The sequence below is a fragment of the Zea mays genome, chromosome 5, assembly GCF_902167145.1.
Source record: "Zea mays cultivar B73 chromosome 5, Zm-B73-REFERENCE-NAM-5.0, whole genome shotgun sequence".
Lineage (NCBI taxonomy): Eukaryota > Viridiplantae > Streptophyta > Magnoliopsida > Poales > Poaceae > Zea > Zea mays.
The window spans coordinates 38148273-38171969 of record NC_050100.1 but is presented as its reverse complement, the minus strand read 5'-3'; the positions used below and the strand labels follow the sequence as shown (position 1 = coordinate 38171969).

Sequence of the window (23697 nt, the reverse complement as noted above, 5' to 3'; positions counted from 1 at the left end):
AGACCACCTTCCTCATCCTCTTGTGCTTGTCGCCTTTCCGATGCGACTTGTGGGAAGAAGATTTTTCCTTCTTCTCTTTGTGATGAGAAGAAGATTTCTTCTCCTTCCCTTTGTTGGAGGAGCTCTTCTTCTTCTCCTTCCTCTTGGTGCGGGACTCTTCCGATGAAGTGCTCTCGTGGCTTGTAGTGGGCTTTTCGCCGGTCTCCATCTCCTTCTTGGCGTGATCTCCCGACATCACTTCGAGCGGTTAGGCTCTAATGAAGCACCGGGCTCTGATACCAATTGATAGTCGCCTAGAGGGGGGTGAATAGGGCAAAACTAAAATTTACAAATATAAACACAACTACAAGCCGGGTTAGCGTTAGAAATATAATCGAGTCCGAGAGAGGGCGTGAAAACAAATCGCAAGCAAATAATGAAGTGAGACACGCGGATTTGTTTTACCGAGGTTCGGTTCTCTCAAACCTACTCCCCGTTGAGGAGGCCACAAAGGCCGGGTCTCTTTCAACCCTTCCCTCTCTCAAATGGTCCTTCCGACCGAGTGAGCTTCTCTTCTCAAATCAAAGCCGGGAACAAAACTTCCCCGCAAGGGCCACCACACAATTGGTGCCTCTTGCCTTGATTACAATGGAGTTTTGATCACAAGAACAAGTGAGAAAGAAAAGAAGCAATCCAAGCGCAAGAGCTCAAAAGAACACGACAAATCTCTCTCTCTAGTCACTAGGGCGTTGTGTGGAATTTGGAGAGGATTTGATCTCTTTGGTGTGTCTAGAATTAAATGTTAGAGCTCTTGTAAGTGGTTGAGAAGTGGAAAACTTGGATGCAATGAATGGTGGGGTGGTTGGGGTATTTATAGCCCCAACCACCAACTTGACCGTTGGTGGAGGCCGTCTGTTCGATGGCGCACCGGACAGTCCGGTGCACACCGGACATGTCCGGTGCCCCCGCCACGTCATCAGTGCCGTTGGGAATTGACCGTTGGAGTTCTGACTTCTGGGCCCGCCTTGATGTCCGGTGGCGCACCGGACATGCACTGTTCACTGTCCGGTGCGCCAGCATGGGCGCGCCTGACTTCTGCGCGCGCTGCGCGCGCATTAATTGCGTTGCAGGTAGCCGTTGGCGCCGAATAGCTGTTGCTCCGGAGTTGCACCGGACAGTCCGGTGCACACCGGACATGTCCGGTGAATTATAGCGGACTAGCCGTTGGAGATTCCCGAAGCTAGCGAGTTCCTGAGGCCGCTCTTCCATGGCGCACCGGACACTGTCCGGTGTACACCGGACAGTCCGGTGAATTATAGCGCGAGTGCCTCTGGAGATTCCCGAAGGTGGCGAGTTCGAGTTGGAGTCCTCTGGTGCACCGGACATGTCCGGTGGTGCACCGGACACTGTCCGGTGGCACACCGGACAGTCCGGTGTACCATACCAGAGGTGCCTTCGGTTGGCCCTTTGCTCTTTTGTTGAACCCAACTCGTGGTCTTTTTATTGGCTAAGTGTGAACCATTAGCACCTGTATAACTTATACACTAGAACAAACTAGTTAGTCCAATAATTTGTGTTGGGCAATTCAACCACCAAAATTATTTAGGAACTAGGTGTAAGCCTAATTCCCTTTCAGTTGTAATTACTTGTCACCAACCAATTTGTTTATATAGTCCTGCATGTGAAAAGGCAAACTGCCGCACTAGTTACACTAACTGATCGGTGGACCGATACAGGCCATAACTATTTTTTTCGGTTTTTAATAACAAGCTCAGAGAAGGCGTTTTTCAGACCTTCGGCATTCAGAAGCCTTCGTATGCTTCACGGATCGAGCTCGTTATGAAAAAATGATCTAGCATCGCGAAGGGGCTACTGTTGGGGGTCTCCTTCTCTGCCGAAGGTCCTCAGAATGAAGGAGATCGTTTTTTATTCATCTTAACAGATATGTCGAAGGACATGCTTAAGGTATAGCAGTGACGCTGTAGGATCTAGGACACCGGCTAGAGGGGGGGTGAATAGACGGTTTTGACTAAAATTAACAATACTAAATAAATTTAATCAATACAACAAGAGGAATAAATTCTCTAGTGTCAATAAGTAAACAATGTATGAAAAAACAACTACGAAGATTGAATACTTGAAGAACAATAAGCAAATCACTAATCAATTGCAAGGGCAATAAGTAATGCTAGAAGGAATAGACACGAAATTTATCCCGTGGTATCGGTGATTTGCCGATCACCCCTAATCCACGTTGAGGTGGACTTCAAGCTCTCACTTGCTCCTCTATCAAGACACGACTTGATCTTTGAGCCAAGTGGACAAGAAATCACTCAATACCTCGATTCCACTAATGTCACCTTTGCCGCTCCGGCGAGGTAGGCGCGAACCCCTCACAATCAACACCACGGCTTCTCCACAATCTTCTTGGAGAGCTCGACGGAGACAATCACCGAGCCGTCTAGGAGGCGGCAACCTCCAAGAGTAACAAGCCAACGACGCTTGCTCGGTGTACCACCTAGTGCCTCAAGAATCACCAAATGATGCAAATGCACTAGGAACCCTCAATCTCTCACTAGAATGCAATCTCAAGCAAAGAGTGTGAGAGAGTGAGTTGGAGGATCACAAATGAGCTCAATGTGTGCAAGGAATGGCCAAGAGAGCTCTCTCACACGAGCTACCCTTCTATTTATAGTCCTCCATCTAGAACCAACCGTTATGTGCAAAAAGGGGCAGTTCTGCGCACACGCGGACCGTCCGCGCCCTAGGGCCGGACGGTCCGCCGTACATATAACGGCTATAATGACCGTTTGAAACATGTCAGAGCTGACTCAAAAGGTAGGTCCGGACAGTCCGCCCTTCAAGGTCGGACCGTCCGCGACCTGGCAGAATGAAACACCCGAGTCTCGGATCAACAGAAGTTAACACACGCGGACCGTCCGGCTATAAATTCCGGACGGTCCGCGACCTGAGACAGTACTGTCCGGACTGGTCCCCCGGACAGTCCGTAGTACAAATCTATAAAAACACACAGTCCCTGTCCAAAAACGAGTTTGACACTTGCGGACCGTCCGCCCCTCACAGCCGGACCGTCTGCCTATAATTCAGGGACTGACCCGAAGCCACCCTCCTCTGGTCATGACTGCGGACGGTCCGGCCCTAAGGCCCGGATGGTCCGCAGTGCAATAGAACACAGTGTCAATACAAATGGTCAGACTACGGACCCCTCTGGTGGATCGCGGACGGTCCGCCCCTAAGGCCCGGACAGTCCGCGCGTTCATGACTTCGCAATTTTTTCAAACATGCTTTTGAAAGAACTTTTGACTCGCAAAATGTGAAGCGCTGTTAGTCCTCATGCAAATGCAACTACTTGATGCTCTATGAGGCACTAAGTCTTACACAGATCTAAGTCATTGACCCCTCTTAATAGTACGGCTATCTAGTCTACTAATCCGGTCAGGTATCTTCTCTAAACTCCTTAAGACCGACAAAAATGAAACCTATATAATACCTTTCCCTTCATCTGATCCACAACCAATGCGTATGATTCTTCAACATTTCCTGTTCTATGTGGTCCAACCCTGCATTCTTATTTCTCCAAGAATCGTTAGTCCACAAACAGTTGTCATTAATTACCAAAACATTACCAAAGGGGCCTAGATGATTCACAATCTCCCCCTTTTTGGTAATTGATGACAACACCACATAGTATATTAAAGAGAAGTTTAGTTTCTCCAAATCTCTCTCATACCTAAGGTATAAGATAGATCTTGGAGATGAGTTTCATAGGACTTATCTTGATTTGAAGTTCTGTCTGAGAGATAGACAAATCCCAATAAAAACTCAGTGTGTAAGAAAGGCTCCCCCTAAGTGTGTGCGGGATTATTTGAAGCTGAAGATATAACACACACATAATATATTGGAGTTTGATGGAGACTTTCCTACAATCATGGTTATCGAGGCATACAAGAGATGATCCGTAGAGAGAGCGCAGCAATTATAATCATACCTCGATAAACCACACACAGAGTAATTTGAACTAAAAACATAGTTCATCCCACAGAATATTACAGATAATAGTCCACAGGACATAGAATTAACAGATCAAACAGTTCCAAATGCGTAAGACATAAACTAATGCAAGCGACATGAAAAGGTAAAATGCATATGCATGGTCTTAATGTCCACATAGAACCACCAACTCCCCCTGAAGGAGACGCCAGACAACTTCTCTTCCACTTCCTCTCCCCCTTTGGCATCAATTGCCACAAAGGAGAGGCCTCACTGATCACTAGGCGGAGGATGCATGTTGTAGTAGTGAGTGCTGAAGGTGTCAAACAGGGAGGAGAACTGGCTAAAATCCTACTGGAGCTGCTGCTGCCTCTAACTTATATCATGCATGTTGTCATTTGTAGAAAGATTGTCAAATTGACTGGAGAGAGCACCCATGTTATCTTGAAAACTCTGTTGCATATTGTTCAGCCTGGACATGATGGGATCAGTGACATTAGTGTGAATCTGATCACGAAACTCAGAAAATTCAGAGTTGAGCGCATTCTAGTTACTGTCAAAGTGAGACTGCATGTCATCGAGGCGGTGATCCACATGTGTCATCAGGCCCTCAAAGCGAGTATCAATATGAGTCTCAAGCCCTTGCTGCATGTTGTGAAAATAAGGATCAAAGTATCCTGGAGCAGGCTCCCAATAGTGCTGAGGCTGAGGAGGAGGTGGAGGAGGAGGCATCTGCTGTCCCTCAACATTAGGAGCTGCTCCACCCTCATAGCCAGGGTCTTCCTCATCATCTGGGAAGGGAGTGAGTGGCCTGGTGAGAAACCCTATCTCATTCTTGAAAGGTCTGAATGGTGTGTGAACAATCTCGCATGGGCCCTCAAATCTTGTCTTGGATTTGATAAGAGCCATAATGTAAGGAGCATATGCTAAATTTTGATTCTTATCCATTTTCAAATCATTAAGCTGCCGCATCATGAAAAGAACAATATTCATGACTTCACCATTCATGATATGCTGGATGATGTTCCAGAACTTATCTCGTATTTTACTCTTATCACCACTCTTGGGAAGAATGGTGACTCTGGCAATCTTGTTGATTACAGCAGGATGATGTCTGAGTCCTGCTGTCTCGCCAAACCTCCTGGGTATGCCGAGCCTGGCTGGCTCATAAAATTGCACAAAATCCTCAAAATTGTCTTCAGTATAAAGATCCAGCCCAGCAGAAATGGTGCCATAATTTAGACTGTTGGCAGTGGCAAAGTCAGCAAAAGAAGCAGAATAGCGCTTGAAGCCAGTCATCCAGGTGATAGATTCTTCTTCAATATCAATCTCCGAGGTAGCCAGGAATTGCTTAACAGCCATTTCATTGAAATCTGTGCGTTGCCCCATAAACTGATATAATCCACATGTTTCAATCTTAGGGATCAAACCCTCCATGACTGATTGACTTAGCAAGAAGGACCAATCAATCACCTGATGCTTATGAAAATTTGTATCCACCAGGGTGCCCCAAAAGACATCAAACTGCATCTGAGTGTGGAAAAACTGGATATTTGTATCAGATGGCAGAGTATACTGGTTCACAGTCCGTCTAGAGCAGTACTCAGCCATAGAAAATCTCCGCTTTAGATATGTCCATCCTTGGGTATCAATGGGATAATCGGGATGAACATGAGGAAAATCTTCAGCATCCATGGATTCAGTGCCCCCAGCTGAGGATTGGGCCTCTGAATCAGTGGTTGGTGTATAGTCAGCATCATTTCCACGAGGGCGCTTGGATTTAAAGCGACCTGCAAGTTTCTTGCGAAGACCACCAAAACCACTGCAACAATGTGACAGACATCCATAGATAAATAATTGATACCAATCACCACTATAAAAAGGAATGGAACTGTAATGCTCTGCCAGGGTCCGGACGGTCCGCGCTAGGGGGCCGGACTGTCCGCGCCAGAGGCCCGGACGGTCCGCGTCCACCAGGCGGACGGTCCGCGACCGACCAGGGGCGACTCCAAAGAACCCTAGCCGCCACAAATGTTGAATTTGATGATTTTGCAGAGAATACGCATCCAAACAAGTTCAAAATTTTGCAAAACATTCACATTGAGGAGAACTAACAATCCCACCAATCAGATTTTGAAAACTACTGCTCAATTTCAGATCAGAGAGGAAACCCAAATAATCTCAAAATTGAAGAGATTTGATGAAATCCACAAGATTTGAAGATACCGTGATGAAGACATGTTGATGGAATGTTGCCACAAGCTGTCGGACTGTCCGCGCGCAACTTCACTTCACCGTCCGCGCACACTCGACACAGGAGAGTATTTGGCGAGTGGAGAGCAAGAGAGAAAGAGCGAATGAGCACAAATGACAAGTCTGCGGCCACTGCCCGATTTTACTGCCCTGTCGCGGACGGTCCGCGCTAGGGCGGCGGACGGTCTGCGCCCTGATGAGTTCAGACAGTCTGCGAGGCTGATCGGACTGTCCATTTCCTGATGCTGCGGACGGTCCGCGGCCTGATACTCATTTTTCCAATTGCTGTCCACTTTCTGATTTTGAATTTCGAATCCGAGTTGGGGCTTATATATGGACATTTCGACCAATCCAAGAGTTAGTATGCATGCATATACATATTATGTAATTGAGTAATGCAAAAATTGTTGAATTAAACTATCTAGATCAATTTGGAAAGAAAAAATGCATCAATAATACCAAATAAATAGCATAAAGAGCATATTTAGACTCGAGTTGCAATACGACACATGTGTGATCAACTTCAAGCCACATTTGAGAGATCGATCACATTCATTTCACTTCTTAGAGAACAAAATCTTGTTTCATCCAAAGGCTTTGTAAAAATGTCTGCTAATTGATCATCCGTGCCAATGGAATAAATAGAGATATCTCCCTTGCCAACATGATCCCTTAAGAAGTGATGCCGTATATCAATATGCTTGGTTCTTGAGTGTTGGACCGGATTGGTAGCCAATTTTACCGCACTCTCATTATCACACATGAGAGGCACATTCTTGAAAATAATTCCATAATCCAATAGGGTTTGTTTCATCCATAATAGTTGAGCACAACAATTTCCGTCCGATATATATTCCGCCTCGGCGGTAGATAGAGCAACCGAATTTTGTTTCTTAGAAGACCATGAAACAAGAGATCTACCAAGAAATTGACAACAACCGGAGATGCTTTTTCTATCAACTTTTCACCCCGCATAGTCCGAATCCGAATATCCAATTAATTCAAAGTGAGCACCTTTGGGATACCATAGACCAATATTGGGAGTATACTTCAAATATCTTAGAATTCTTTTAGCGGCCTTCAAGTGAATCTCTCTAGGTGAAGCTTGAAATCGAGCACACATGCATACACTAAACATAACATCGGGCCTAGATGCGGTAATATAAAGCAAACTACCAATTATTGAACGATAAAGTTTTTGATCAACCATAGTACCTCCTTCATCTAAGTCTAGATGACCATTTGTTGCCATTGGAGTCTTATAGGCTTAGCATTTTCTAAACCAAACTTCTTGAGCATGTCCTTCAAATATTTTGATTGACTTATAAAAATTCCATCTTTCAATTGTTTGATTTGAAGGCCAAGAAAGAAGCTCAATTCTCCTATCATAGACATTTCAAATTTTTTTGACATCATTTTTCCGAACTCCTCACAAAATAATTCATTAGTAGATCCAAAAATAATATCATCAACGTAGATTTGACAAACAAATAAGTCTTTGCCAATTCTTTTAGTGAATAGAGTAGTGTCAACCTTCCCAATTTTAAAGTCTTTGGAAAGCAAGAAATCCCTAAGCCTTTCATACCAAGCGCGTGGAGCTTGCTTAAGCCCATAGAGAGCTTTAGAAAGCTTGAACACATGGTTAGGTCTTTTGGGGTCCTCAAAACCGGGGGGTTGTTCAACATACACTAGTTCACTAATCTTACCATTTAGGAAGGCACTCTTTACATCCATTTGGTAGAGCTTGATATTATGTGCACAAGCATAAGCAAGAAGAATCCGGATTGCTTCTAATCTTGCTACGGGAGCAAATGTCTCCCCAAAATCCAATCCTTCAATTTGAGTATATCCTTGTGCAACTAATCTTGCCTTGTTTCTTACTACCACACCATCTTCATTGTGCTTGTTGCGAAACACCCATTTTGTACCAATAACATTGTGGTTCTTTGGTCTCTCAACAAGCTCCCAAACTTCATTTCGAGCGAAGTTATTTAATTCTTCATGCATTGCATTCACCCAATCAACATCAAGTAGAGCTTCATCTACACGGTTAGGTTCCATACAAGATACAAAAGAGAAATGTTCACAAAACGAAGCTATGCGAGAGCGAGTTTGAACACCCTTACTAATATCACCCACAATTTGATCAACCGGGTGATCCTTCACAATGGAATGATGAATTCTTGATACCGTTTGATAATTGCTTGTTGAAGCATTAGGAGGAACCGAAGGTCTTGAAGTACCTTGATCATGAGTATCCATGGTTTCATTGAGTTGTTGGCTTTGGTGATCTTCCTCATTTATAGTTGAGGATGAAGGAATGACAGCCACACTATTTTCATCATCATCTTCCTTTGGTTTTATTTCACCAATGGCCATTGTTTTCATTGCATTTATCAATTGAGTTCCCCCAACATCATCGAGATTATCACTCTCATCTTGAGACCCATTTGTTTCATCGAATTCAACATCATATGCTTCCTCAATAATACCATGAGTTTTGTTGAAGACTCTATAAGCCTTACTATTTGATGAATATCCAAGAAGAAAACCCTCATCACATTTCTTCTCAAATTTAGAAAGCCGGCTCCCCTTTCTCAAAATGTAACATTTGCAACCGAATACCCTAAAATATGAGATATTTGGCTTTCTACCAATGAGCAATTCATATGGAGTTTTCTTCAAGAGCTTGTGACAATATAGTCTATTTGATGAATGACAAGCGGTATTTATTGCCTCGGCCCAATAAGAATCCGATATACTATATTCCGCTAACATAGACCTAGCCATATCAATAAGAGTTCTATTCTTTCTTTCAACAATACCGTTTTGTTCTGGGGTATATTTGGAAGAGAATTCATGTTTGATACCCTTGTCATCACAATATTGATCAATTCTTGCATTTTTGAATTCCGACCCATTATCACTTCTAACCTTTTTGATGTCGAAATCAAATTGATTTTGAGCCAATATAGCAAATGACTTGAATGTTTCAAACACATTGGATTTGTCTCGTAGAAAATAAACCCAAGTAAATCTTGAATAGTCATCCACAATCACAAGACAATAGGAATTACCACCAATACTTACAAAAGATGTGGGCCCAAATAAATCCATGTGAAGTAATTCCAAAGGTCGATGAGTGGACATTTGACTTTTATTTGGATGAGTGTTTGCCACTTGCTTACCGGCTTGACAAGAGCTACACAATTTGTTCTTTTCAAACTTCACATCTTTTAAGCCTCGAACTAAGTCATGCTTGGTTAACCGATTGAGTTGCTTCATCCCAACATGACCAAGTCTTCTATGCCATAACCAACCTAGTGAAGCTTTTGAAAATAGGCAAGTTGTGAGCTTTGCCTCATTAGATGAGAAATCAACAAGATAAAGATTTTCATGTCTAAAACCTTTAAACTTAAGATTGCTACCATCAACACTAGAGATAATAACATCTTCAACCGTGAAATTGCAACAAAATCCTAAATCACATAATTGAGCTACGGAAAGTAAATTAAAATTCAAAGACTCAACCAATAGCACATTTGATATAGAATGATCATTTGAGATAGCAATTCACTACACGACGGTTCACTTACAGCGACCTACCGTTGGTTGCTAAAACGGCCTTCAGCGACCTACGGTTGGTCGCTAAAAACTTTTAGCGACCCATAAGGATGGTCGCTGTAAGTGCCGTCGCTAAAGGCTTTAGCGACCGACATCTTTTTAGCGACCGACCGTCCGTTGCTAATATTGTATATTTAGCGACCAACCGTGAGTTGTTGTACTATAGATTTAGCAACCAATCGTGAGTCGTTATACTATACATTTAGCAACCAACAGAAAGTTGCCCCTAGTTATAGTCGTTAATAATAATAATATACCATTAATTAGCATTCAACAACTGTTATATATACAAAAGCATCACAAATCACCAATTTTTATACACATAATCACATAGATATACAAATTTAATTAGTATTGCACAATAATAGATCCACATCACATAAATCATCAACAATCACCACAACAAAATCATTCACAAAACCTACACATGTTATTATGTTTTGCACATATTTGCAAACACTTTACAAAATCATTTAACAGGCTCCCAAACTCCATCTGTCTAGTTCGAGCAGAAGAATCCCATCTCTTTGAAGCCAGTCGATCCTACAACGTGAACAATGGGCTAGTTCAAATGATCTACTCGGGTATGGAAGCCTTTTTGTTCCCAAAACACCAAGATATGCAGGGATTCCTCTTTCGAGTGCAAACTGAATCTGATTCTGATGCACGTCGTTTGGTGCCAAAGACATTGCTATCACATTAGAAGAAAGAAGGTATCCTCCGAAACTAGCAACTCCACAACCAACATCAAGAACTGTACGAAGCATCCCCTCATTGTTTATATTGTTATCTTTGAAATTTAGCATCTGGCAAATAGTAGAGATGGTCAGATAAAAGAATTTCAGGGAAAAACTTACAAAGGAGTCAAGACAAAAGGCTTACATTTGCAATATTTGATATGTATTTGTCAGCTTCATGGTGAAAATGGGTCCCACCACCTGGAAACTTGATTTTTTCACCAGCTTCAACCATCCAGTTCTGGTCTGACTTCTCTTTTGCAAGGTGAGTGTGTGGAATGTTTGCTTTCCATACTACATCACGACTTTTTGGCCATTTTATAGGGACCTGGAAAAAATGTGGATCAGATCAAGCTCAGCAAGGATGCAATCAAACAAAACTAATTTCAGATTGGAAGGTCAGTCTGTCAGAGCACGTGTTATTAACAAGAAAAAAATATGAATAAAACAAAAAAACACAGGGAAAACCTATAACCATGTCTTGAGACAACTAAGGCAAAATTATCTTAGTCAACTTGCAAAAGAGATTGTATTATTGATCGAATGAAGCACATACTACTATATACAAGATGCAGCATTGCAGTTGCTGCAAATATTACATTAAAAAGACTGGTTGAAAGCTTGAAATAGTCAGTCTATGAACTCAAGTCAAGCGAAGATTTATCTCATGCAAGATCTAATTAGATGCTGGTAAAACTAAAAATAGCATGCACATATTAAATCCTAACCATATTATCATAGAACGCCAGCCAATCAAAATTTTCCCATCATGCTCCAACACGACAGCATAGCACTGTCGACACATGACAAATGGCAACTACACTCACCACCGCAAGAACCTGGAATCATGAGCTACCAGAAACACCTAACCTATGGCTCAGCTGGCGGCATTGCTGTATCTGTGCTGCCAGGAATGGTTGTATCGATGTTGCTAGGCATCAACACGTTGAAGCCGTCGATTGCCGTCGATATGATCATCGACGGCATCTGTGGGTGCCAGTGCACTTCTTTCAAGTCTCTCTGACCCTGCTCACACCAAACAGTCAGCATCATGTGGTCCACTCTTCACAGTTTACAAGCAACACAATTGTGCAAGAAAAATGATACAGCCAAAAAAGATGAAAGCCATTCCAATGCCAACGTATGGAGTACTACCTGATGAGCAAAGAGAAGCTGAGGCGGCAAATCATCAGGGGCGTTTGCCTGCTCTTTCATCTTCGCTCTGAACTCAGCCTCCTCCTCGGTGTCTCGTTCCAATGAAAGGTTCACAAGCAGAAAAACAATCGAAATTCAGATAAATTTGTATATTCAGTAAGAACTGGAAAATGAGACTCCTTATGGTAAAAAACAATGATGGGTGGCCACCTAGTGGTTAATGTCAATTTCAAATTATTTGTACAACCTATTCCTGCATATAAACAATTCGAGCGATGTCCTATATATTGCAGAGTCAGGTGTAGATATATATATAGAGAGAGAGATTTTGCAATATATTTCTCACAAAAACACACAATATATACCAAACAGACGTTAAGATAAAAGCACATGATTTTGTTGTATACTACCACGAGCACAAAATCACGATGATCCCTCTAAGTACAGGCACATCACTTCCCAAACTAATAGGTTTAGAGCACACATTAAGAAAGAAAAAACTCAACCATATGCAACAAGACATTTGGAGAAACATTTCAAATGCCACAAGTCTTCATCACTCAAGAATCAAAAACTAATTATTCCTACTTAGCCAAACAAGAACAAAATCAAGTGCTCAATTGCAGATTTTCTGGACAGCACACAGTAGTCAATTGTTTTGTTCACAACTCACAAAATATTCATCCAAAAATAGTGAACTAAGACTTTCTGGAAAGCCTAAGAAATCCTATACAACTTTGGTATTATCATCACCATGAGATTAGACACTTAAAAAAGTCAATCAGTATTAAATGATAATGCTGTCCAGATTTGGACGGAATTCGACTACTCACTTCAAAACTCTATAACTGGAGATTTAGGCATCCAAAACAGGTGATCCAAGAATTTCTAGAAAGCTTATAAAATTGTCTACAACTCATTTATAAACATCTTAGGTTGATTCAATATATATCAAAGTCAGTCAATACAAACAAACATTGCTGTCCAGATTTGGACAGATTCAGTCATCACATTTCAATCAACCATAACTTGACTTCTAGACCACCAAAAAGGGTGATCCAAAACTTGTTGGAAAGCTTAAGAAAAGTACTACAACTTCTTTATAATTTATAAGAACTGATTCTAAGTTTAACTTGGGCAAACAAGGCCATTTTCGAAATCTGTACAGAATCTGGACAGATTCTGATACTGAACTTGGGAGAAGCAAAACTTTCAGATTATTGGGCCTATGGTAATGAAATTTTAGCATGAGCAAGATAAGGAGGTTATCTACAACTTTTATATATAACATTTTCACAGGAAATATGATTTGCTTCACTAGATTAGTTGCACAATCAAAACTGTACACGCAGTCCAAACAGCAAACATTCCAATTGGGTTCATATTTACTTCTACAACTTTCATGCTTGACACTTCCTAATCACATATATAGATTACTTATACATTATAACCATGAATCCATTCACTTCATATAACCTAGTATTTTTAAATCTACTCTCACTTCATGCAAACAAAGAACTAATTAATCATACTTTGCATACACATATATCAGCACATTCCATACAGTATATCATCACACAAGAACTCATTTTATTCATGCTATGCATATGCCTAAACAATTTAATCCTTCTATACATATTCATTCACCAAACATATGGCATACAACTAAGCATCACAAAGACAAGGGAAAGAGAGGAAAGATACTTTCCTGACGTCACCATAGAACAAAACACACAGACATAGTCGCGGATCTAGAGATATTCACCACGACACACCTGTGCTACAAACAAGAGATTCATCGTATTTAATACATCTAATCACTTCAGGCATAGAACCAAAGAATAAGAGCAAGGAATTGGCTCACCAATACAAAGCGCGACTCAGATCCACAATAACAACGACAATCCCAATTCGAACATTTCGTCGAACACCTAGCATGTGTTATGCTGGGATTTGCTTCTTCTCACACTCATAGGAATCCTTTCTTCCAATCTGCACACATGAACATATATATTTCAGCACTTACTCACATATGCACAACATAATCCGCAGCAAAGGACATAGGCTCACCTACAAAAGATGGGGAGGGTGCCGACCATGGAAAACACAGAGGGGCTGCCTTGAGAACTTAGGACAGGGGCGAGCTCGGCTAGGGCTGGGAGAAAACCAGAGCAAGGGCAGCCAGGGAGAGGGGTTGGGGGGAGCTAGGGCTGGGCACAGAAGGAGGGAGAGCTTGGCATGGAGAGGGGCTGCCATAAGAACAGCAAGGGAGGGGCAGAGGGCGGCCATGGCAGAGGCGAGCTCCATGGAGGGAGGGGCGTCGGCCACCAAGAAGGGGAGGGCGCCATGGGAACCAGGGAGGAGATGGTGAGCAGAGGGGGGGAGCGAGCTGCAACACGAGAGAGAGGGCGTGAGGGAGATGAGAGGGGCGGCGGTGGGAAGATGCCAGGGAGAGGGTGGCTGGAACATGCTAGAGAGTGGCGTGGGGAGAGGATAAGGAAGGGAGAGAAGGATTATTCCCACCTTTTCTCTATTTTCTTTCAACAAATATTATGTGCAAATATCTAACTTCTAAATTTTGTAAAAGTTCACGAGAGTTAATTATAAACACATTTCAAACTCTAAGGTTTGTGAGAGTTCAATTGAGCCAACCCAAAATATACTTAGGATCCCAATTTCATTTTCCAAATTACGAAATAGAACAACCAACTGATTTGAAATCATTCGGCTTCGGTTCTAATTAATTTGTTCAGGACAAAATAACATGATAAACGAGGTTGATTAAAAATTAGTGACCTTTACATTCACAGCTATCACGTGTTACAGGGGGCGACGACGGCGATGTCGGGAGGAGACAGGGACGGCGTGGGAGGGAGAGTTAGGTAGATGGGCCTCTAGTGGGCCTTAGGGTTAGGGAGGGTTTTCTTTTTTTATTTATTTCGAAATACATTTTTAAATTACTCAAAATGCATAAAATTTTTACCAAATAAATAATAAACATTTGAATAAATTATTATAAATGCAAATAAATAATAAACATTTGAAACGACTTTCAACTCGAATCTAATATCATATAAGCACAAAGAACACAATTGCATACTATAGTCATGTCCATACCTAAACAAACCATGAAATAAACATACAAGCAATATTAAAAAGGAATAAATCACCACGCAATTTAGCGATCAATGTTTACTTGTTTTAATTAATTTTTAGTCACTAACATCTATACAGGTACGTTCAGGCTATAAGATTTGATAGTGATCCTTGCTCTATAGCGACCCACCGCTAGTCCCCGACGACATCTATAGCGACCAACCATAAGTTGTTACATTTCTAGACTTTTAGCAACCAACCGACCGTTGCTACAAAAGGATTTAGCGACTGACCGTCGGTCCCTAACCTTTAGCAACCAACAGTTGGTACCTAATAAGGGTCGCTAAAGATCAACCGTCGTGTAGTGATTTTACCCAAACCTTTAACCTTTCCTTTACGATTATCTCCAAATGTGATACTATCATAAGTTGAACAATCTTCCTCACTCATTTGGGTAAACATCTTCATATCCCCGGTCATGTGTTGAGTACATCCACTATCCAACACCCAATGATTCCCTCCCGCCTTGTAGTTTACCTACAAAAGGAAATCAATCTCTTTTAGGTACCCAAACTTGCTTGGGTCCTTGGATGTTAGTGACCAAGGTCTTTGGTACCCAAATAGCTTTCTTTTTGTTTCCAACAATTGAAGTACCAACAAATTTAGCATGAACACCTTTTGCATTATGAGAAAGAACATAACAATGCTCAAAACAAGTGGAGGATACATTTTTGAACTTGGGACAATTTTTCTTAACGTGTCCTTTTTTGTGACACTTGTGACACACTTTGTCACATTCTTTCACAAACAATGTCTTTTGCTTTACAAAAGCATTCTTTCCTTTCTTGGGAACATATCCAAGACCTTCACGGTTAAGAGAGCATCGTTGACTTCCCAATATGAAATCCAATTTAGTCTTACCACCATATGCCTTTTCTAGGTCATGAGTTAGAGTATTTATTCTATCTACTAACACTTCATTCTCAACAATAATTTTTGATTCATCAAGAGCAATGTTATCATTGAGAGAAATTTTGCATTTATCACAAATAGAGTTAGTAGGTAGTGGTTCACTTGTAAGACTATCAAGTAAGTCACAAGTGACTCCAACATCCTTAGTGACCACCTCAACTTCATGCACAATAGATGATTTTTGAGCATCCGCAAGCTTCTCACAATTTTCTTTGAGGTCATTGTGAGAGGTCTTGAGCTCCTCAAAAGACACTTGGAGGTTTTTATACAATTCCTTCAAGGTCTTAAATTTTTCTTTTTCTTTGTGCATGTAGTCATCGGCCTCACCTAACATTCTAACAAGATCATCATATGAATAGCCATCATCATCAACATCATCAATATCATCATCATCTTTTATATCATTTAAATCGGTGATGATTTTTACCTTAGCATCTCCCTTTGCCATGAGACAATGGAGGGAAGAGAAGAGTGAGGGAGCTTCCTTGATGGCAATTCCGGCATTAAGCTTGGATGAGGTGTCATCATCATCATCATCATCTGAGCTATCATCCGAGTCCCATTCAACTAAGTAGGCTTTGCCATCTTTCTTCTTGTTATAGTATTTCTTTTTCTTCTTGTCACTTTCATCTTTGCCCTTCTTCTTCTTGCTTGGGCAATTCATGGCAATGTGACCGGGTTCCCCACACTCAAAACATTTTCTATCATTGAAAGCATTTCTTCTAGATGTTTGACCTCTTCTAGGTTGACCTCTTTTCATCTTCATGAATTTATTGAATTTCCTTACAAATAAAGCCATGTCACCATCACTCTCACTTTCATTTTCTTCATCATTGCTATCTTCTTTTTCAATTGCCTTTGAGGCCTTGGCTTTGAGAGCAATAGATTCATTTTTCACCTTCTTTGCCAAACTTAAAGCATCGGCTTGTGACTTCTTAAATATATCTTGAGTGAGAATTTCTCCCAATACTTCGGTTGGAGAAGTTGTAGATAGATCACTCCTTACTAGCATTGTCACAATAGTCTCATATTTCTCCGGAAGTGATCTAAGGAACTTGTGTGTGAAATCCACATCCGGTACATTAAAACCAAGTCCTTTGAGTTCATTTACTATCTCATTCAACCGATTGAACATATCGGATACACTCTCATCTTCTTTCATAATAAATTGCTCAAACTTCCCTTTGCACACATATAGTTTGGCACTCTTCACAATTGTAGTTCCTTCATGAATTTCCATTAGTTTTATCCAAATCTCATGAGCGGTTGTGAGATTCTTGATACGATTGAACTCATTTATATCAAGAGCATCATAAAAGACATTCATGGCTTGATCATTTGTGAGGATATTCTCATTATCACTAACGGATGGTTCATCTTCCTTCAACACAACAAATTCATCCCTAACAATTGGCCAAATTTTTCCACCCATTGCTCTAAGATGCATTGACATTCTTATTTTCCAATAATCATAATTGTTTCCATCAAAGTGCGGTGGCTTCCCAATGTGCACATTGTTGTTACTAGCCATTTTGTCCCACTCCGGGATGATTAGATCCACAAACAATGGAGTCCTTGGCTTTGATACCACTTGTAGGATCTAGGACACCGGCTAGAGGGGGGGTGAATAGACGGTTTTGACTAAAATTAACAATACTAAATAAATTTAATCAATACAACAAGAGGAATAAATTCTCTAGTGTCAATAAGTAAACAATGTATGAAAAAACAACTACGAAGATTGAATACTTGAAGAACAATAAGCAAATCACTAATCAATTGCAAGGGCAATAAGTAATGCTAGAAGGAATAGACACGAAATTTATCTCGTGGTATCGGTGATTTGCCGATCACCCCTAATCCACGTTGAGGTGGACTTCAAGCTCTCACTTGCTCCTCTATCAAGACACGACTTGATCTTTGAGCCAAGTGGACAAGAAATCACTCAATACCTCGATTCCACTAATGTCACCTTTGCCGCTCCGGCGAGGTAGGCGCGAACCCCTCACAATCAACACTGCGGCTTCTCCACAATCTTCTTGGAGAGCTCGACGGAGACAATCACCCGAGCCGTCTAGGAGGCGGCAACCTCCAAGAGTAACAAGCCAACAACGCTTGCTCGGTGTACCACCTAGTGCCTCAAGAATCACCAAATGATGCAAATGCACTAGGAACCCTCAATCTCTCACTAGAATGCAATCTCAAGCAAAGAGTGTGAGAGAGTGAGTTGGAGGATCACAAATGAGCTCAATGTGTGCAAGGAATGGCCAAGAGAGCTCTCTCACACGAGCTACCCTTCTATTTATAGTCCTCCATCTAGAACCAACCGTTATGTGCAAAAAGGGGCAGTTCTGCGCACACGCGGACCGTCCGCGCCCTAGGGCCGGACGGTCCGCCGTACATATAACGGCTATAATGACCGTTTGAAACATGTCAGAGCTGACTCAAAAGGTAGGTCCGGACAGTCCGCCCTTCAAGGCCGGACCGTCGCGACCTGGCAGAATGAAACACCCAAGTCTCGGATCAACAGAAGTTAACACACGCGGACCGTCCGGCTATAAATTCCGGACGGTCCGCGACCTGAGACAGTACTGTCCGGACTGGTCCCCTGGACAGTCCGTAGTACAAATCTATAAAAACACACAGTCCCTGTCCAAAAACGAGTTTGACACTTGCGGACCGTCCGCCCCTCACAGCCGGACCGTCCGCCTATAATTCAGGGACTGGCCCGAAGCCACCCTCCTCTGGTCATGACTGCGGACGGTCCGGCCCTAAGGCCCGGACGGTCCACAGTGCAATAGAACACAGTGTCAATACAAATGGTCAGACTACGGACCCCTCTGGTGGATCGCGGACGGTCCGCCCCTAAGGCCCGGACAGTCCGCGCGTTCATGACTTCGCAATTTTTTCAAACATGCTTTTGAAAGAACTTTTGACTCGCGAAATGTGAAGCGCTGTTAGTCCTTATGCAAATGCAACTACTTGATGCTCTATGAGGCACTAAGTCTTACACAGATCTAAGTCATTGACCCCTCTTAATAGTACGGCTATCTAGTCTACTAATCCGGTCAGGTATCTTCTCTAAACTCCTTAAGACCGGCAAAAATGAAACCTATATAATACCTTTCCCTTCATCTGATCCACAACCAATGCGTATGATTCTTCAACATTTCCTGTTCTATGTGGTCCAACCCTGCATTCTTATTTCTCCAAGAATCGTTAGTCCACAAACAGTTGTCATTAATTACCAAAACATTACCAAAGGGGCCTAGATGATTCACAGACGCAAGGAATGCAATAGAGCTTCGACAAGAATTAGAGCTTCGGCTTAAGGTGGTCTCAAAGTTCATACAAGAAACCAAATCAACAGTGAAAAGACCCATTTACCCTTAGCATCTGTATTAGAAGAATGTATAGATATCAAGGTCATAATTATACTTTTGCTTGGGCTGCGTCCCATGTCTATAAATAGATGAACATTACCCTCATACTGTTCATGCTTTTTCATTGAAAGTCATTCTCGCATTCTCTCCTTCGAGTAAGCCGAAGGTACTAATGCAGTGTGATGCTTGTAATGCTTCATTAGCATGTAATCTAGATTACGACGTTATTTTAACATGCAAAATGAAATGGATACTTAATATAGTATTACATTGTAATATTATCTTTATGTGAAATGAAGACCCGTTCTTCATCACCTTCGTCCAAGAACCATTATCTCTGAAAGAAGATAATGCTTCAAAGGACGAATGTCCTTAATATTTAATATTTGTGTTGTCTTATTTTTGATTCATAGCAATTGAGAACAAGTAACCAACAATTTATACTCCCTCCACCCAAGTAGAGTAAGATCATGCCTATTGGACATGTGCGACCATAGGAGCCACCATAAGAGTAAGATCAACCATCCTGTAATCAAGCACAACCCCCAACTCAAGATGAGGTGCAAGAAGCTCAAGATGGCAGCAATGATCAAGAGGGAGTTAATGAAGAACAAGACAAGGAGGATGAAGACAAAGTACTGCAATCCAAAAGTAAAGTGCCACACCCAAGAGTCCACCACACAATTCAAAGATACGATCTGGTTGACATGATCCTTGGAGACATAAACAAGGTAGTAACCACGCATACATGATCCTAGGAGACAAAAACAAGGTAGTAACCATGTGTTCTAGAGTTGCTAATTTTTGTAAACATTAGTCTTTTGTGTCTTCTGTTGAACCTTTCAAGATTGAAAATGCGTTGAAAAGTCTAGATTGGGTGATGGCCATGCAAGAAGAGCTGAACACCTTCAAGAGGAATGAAGTATGGAACTTAGTCCAAATCGAAACATTGTTGGAACCAAATGGGTGTTCCACAACAAACTAGACAAGCATGGATTGGTTACAAGTAACAAGGCTAGACTTGTGGCAAAAGGTTTTGGAATTTGACTAAAAAACATAGAAACTAAGTTGAAGGAACAAAATAAAATAAAGTTACAAGACTTAAATAAGTTGGATTTTCACTAGAATATTTATCTATCATGTTAATACTCTTGGAATAAGTAAAAATATTTTGGAGAAGAAAAACCAGAGAAAAAGACAAGTATTACTTTGCAAGGTGCACCAGACATTTGGTCTGTGCGCATCGGATTACTTTTTCTAGAGGCACTAGAAGACGGACTCAGAGGCCTGGCGCACTAGACCTTAGGTCTGTGTGCACCAAACTACTTATCAGAGATGCCAGAAGAAGCACCCGGTGGCCTAGCGCACCAGACCTTGGGTTCATGTGCATTGAACCTTCATTCTAGTGAAGGGTCTCCTCTTTGGAAAAAAATAAAACTGGCACAGTGACCTAGTCCGGTGTGCACTGGACCTCACAGGTGCAACAACTACCTCATCTCCAACGGGCGATGCAATGGCTAGCTAACATGGCTGATGGTCTGGTGGTGGCCAGACTGGTCTGGTGCCACCTCAGTTTGGAAGGTACCAATCAGGATCTCGAGGTTGGGGCTACCGTACCCGGTCCGGTGGTAGACTAGACCGGTCTGATGCGCCCACATAGAGCAGATTTGTGCATGATTTTCCAATGGCTCTTTGGGGGTTTGGGGTTACTAATAGACCCCCAAACCCAACACACCAATTCAGTCAAGAGCATAGGCTTTCATTCCAAGCATTAGTGGTACACACCAAAGTGATCCAAGCGCTAGTATTCATGAGAGAGAGAGATAGAGAGAGAGTTGTACTTCGGTTTTGCACTTGTGTTCTTCGATATTTTGGTGTTGTGATTGTGCTCTTGTGTGTGTGTGTTCCTCCCTCTTGCTTCTATTGGCGTTCAAGATCCCATCAACTTGAGTATGGCTAGCAAAAGACTCCAATCTATAGACATCCTTGTGAGGAGACAGATATAAGAGAAAATTGTGGCCTCAAGTTTGATATTCGGATCTCTTGAGAAGGGTTGGGTGCAACCCTCGTCCTTTGGGACATAATAATGGGGACGCAGGCTATTCAGAGTTGAACCTTGGTAAACAAATTGTTGAGTCTTGTGTTCCTTATTTTTATTTAATTTATTTTTCCTCTCTATCTCCAAGTTCTTGCTTTATATTCACTTGTGATATTGTTCTAGGATCAATTATGCATCCAAGAGAGCAATCGAGTGCAAGAACTTTCTTTTGTCTTCTCTCCTTACTCTTATTTGTTCTAGTTTTTGAACTAACACTTAATTTGGGATCTAGATTGTTTTAATTTGAGAGATTTTAAGAGTTTCCTATTCACCCCCTCTCAGCAACTATCAAGTGGTTTTAAAGATGATCATCATCCACTTTCATCATTGCACTACAAAACCAATGTTAGTTATAATTGTGTAGATATAGGTGTTTACGACCTGACTGCGCACCACGGGGTATCCCAAGTGATGCTTTTGGGTAGGACAACGTTGTTGACCACGACTCGATGGTACGTGCTAATGCACATCGGAACACAAGAGAGTTTATATTGGTTCGGGCCGCTAGAATGTGTAATACCCTACGTCCTGTTAATGTTGAATATTGCTGGTGTGCACAGGTTACAGATGAGTTGTGTGTAGTGATGGATGAATTCTCCTATCAATCTAGTGATGGCTTGGCTGCTGTGAGAGGGACGACAAGATATAAGATGGGATGAGATCGTTTTGTAGGGATACCCCCTTGGCCATATATAAGGGACTAGAGGGATATCCCTTTACAAGCCATGAAGTCCATTTGATCCTATCCAAGTCTATCTTCGACGCGACAAGTGCTCCTGCTAATTCGGAGTTCAGTCACCTTTCTCCAAGTTATCTCCCGAGTATCTAGCTCTTCGGGTACATGCAACTATACACACGAGGCATCAACGCTCCTTCTACGTCAGCTCTATATAACTCGGTTGTTTTGATCGTCACCCTTCTTGGTCAAACTTGTTCAATCTGGACGTGGCCCAATGGTACACCTTGCTAGGTGAACCATCATGGGCCCATCAGGTAGCCCATGGAACATTTCTGTGCTTATAAGGACCCATGGGATATCTATATCCTACAAGCTCCCATGGCTCGAGCCAATTTTTGAGGGTAATTGGCTTAAGACTCCAAGAATGGATCATGTTATTTGACTACTCCATGTTTTTGAGTGCAGCTTTGCTCCACATTTGGATCCAATGGGTTCACCACAGGTGCACCTAATGGGTGTATCAATCAACTCAAAGGTCCTTATGATCTTGCTTTTGAAGAGTTTTAATTTGTTGTCTTAAATGTGATTCGCTCGACTGAAACCTAATCGACTGAAACCTGGCCAACTGAAGCTCGGCTGGGGTGCGCTTAGTCAGGGTTTGTCAAAGCAGTCGACTGAACTCAACCGATAGAGTTCCGGTTGACTCTGGTTTGACTGATCTTTGAGTTTGCCATTTTGTAGGATTTTTGGATATCTCACGGATCATATTTTTCAAAAAAAAATCCAATCTATGCACCCAATGGTTGTACCCAATGGTTGTATATGTTGTCTTGTCCTCAAAATAGTAACCTGAAGTGACAGGGCGTAATAATGCACCTAAGCGGTTGGTTTACTTCTCTCTGGTATCGTTTTACGCTAAGGGGTGGGAGGGGCGTGCAGTTATTGGAAATCTACACGGTCTTGGAAGCTTGTGACCTTTGATTGTATGGATGGGAGCTGAAGGGGCACCCCTGGCTTCTTTAAATAGGCCACCCATTTGCGACGGTCTTCTTCACTCATCTTCAATCTTCTTTCTTATTGCCTTTTCTTCCACTCTAAAAACCACAATGGTGGGAGGCAAGAGCATCAAAGGCAAGCACGGCAAGAGCAACAAGGCTAGCAAGCGGAAGCATCCTTCGACTCCGCCGTTGGAGGACATCAAAGATTATGAGTTCCCGGAGGAGCAGCTTTCCTCCAAGGGCGAGGAGTCTCCGCCGCTAACTCCTCGGTCGCCCTCATTTGAGGACTTGGAGGACTCCATGGGGATCTCCTTTGCCAAGAGATCCTACATCCGGTCCATTGAATGGGCCAAACTAGAGGGCTCTGATGATTTGGAGGATGACTTCAAGGAGAGCTCTGAGGAGCAGGAGGATGACAACGATGAGGACGACAGCAGCAAAGGCGAGGGCGGTGGTGACAGCGGTGCCAGAGGCGACGGTGGCGAGGGCAGCGGCAGCAAAGGCGGCGGTGGTGGTGGTGGCGACGATGACGACGATGGTGGCAACGGCGGCAACGGCGGTGGCAAGGCACCACCAACTTAGATATTAGTATAGTGTAGTGTAGTAGTAGTGGGTAGGTGTAGTAGTAGAAGTAGTAGTAGTGGTAGGGGTCTTTTGCAAGGGTCATTTCCTAATGAACTAGCTCTTCTTTTGTAATGGTACTTCTGCTTAT

General features: G+C 42.3%; 1 long non-coding RNA gene across 4 annotated transcripts; it reads right to left on the bottom strand.

Annotated features, from left to right (window-relative positions):
* Positions 1 to 10221: 10221 nt before the first annotated feature.
* LOC103635185 (uncharacterized) lies at positions 10222 to 14308 on the bottom strand. 4 transcript variants are annotated; one of them, XR_002748320.2, is made up of 6 exons: positions 13830 to 14308; positions 13624 to 13751; positions 11760 to 13534; positions 11475 to 11630; positions 10750 to 10932; positions 10222 to 10673 (listed from the first exon to the last, which is right to left on the bottom strand). It is a non-coding gene; the product is annotated as an uncharacterized lncRNA (long non-coding RNA). The 4 variants fall into 4 exon arrangements; XR_004849399.1 differs by having other exon boundaries at positions 11760 to 13539; positions 13830 to 14280; XR_002262233.3 differs by lacking the exon at positions 11475 to 11630 and having other exon boundaries at positions 11760 to 13539; positions 13830 to 14290.
* Positions 14309 to 23697: the final 9389 nt, after the last annotated feature.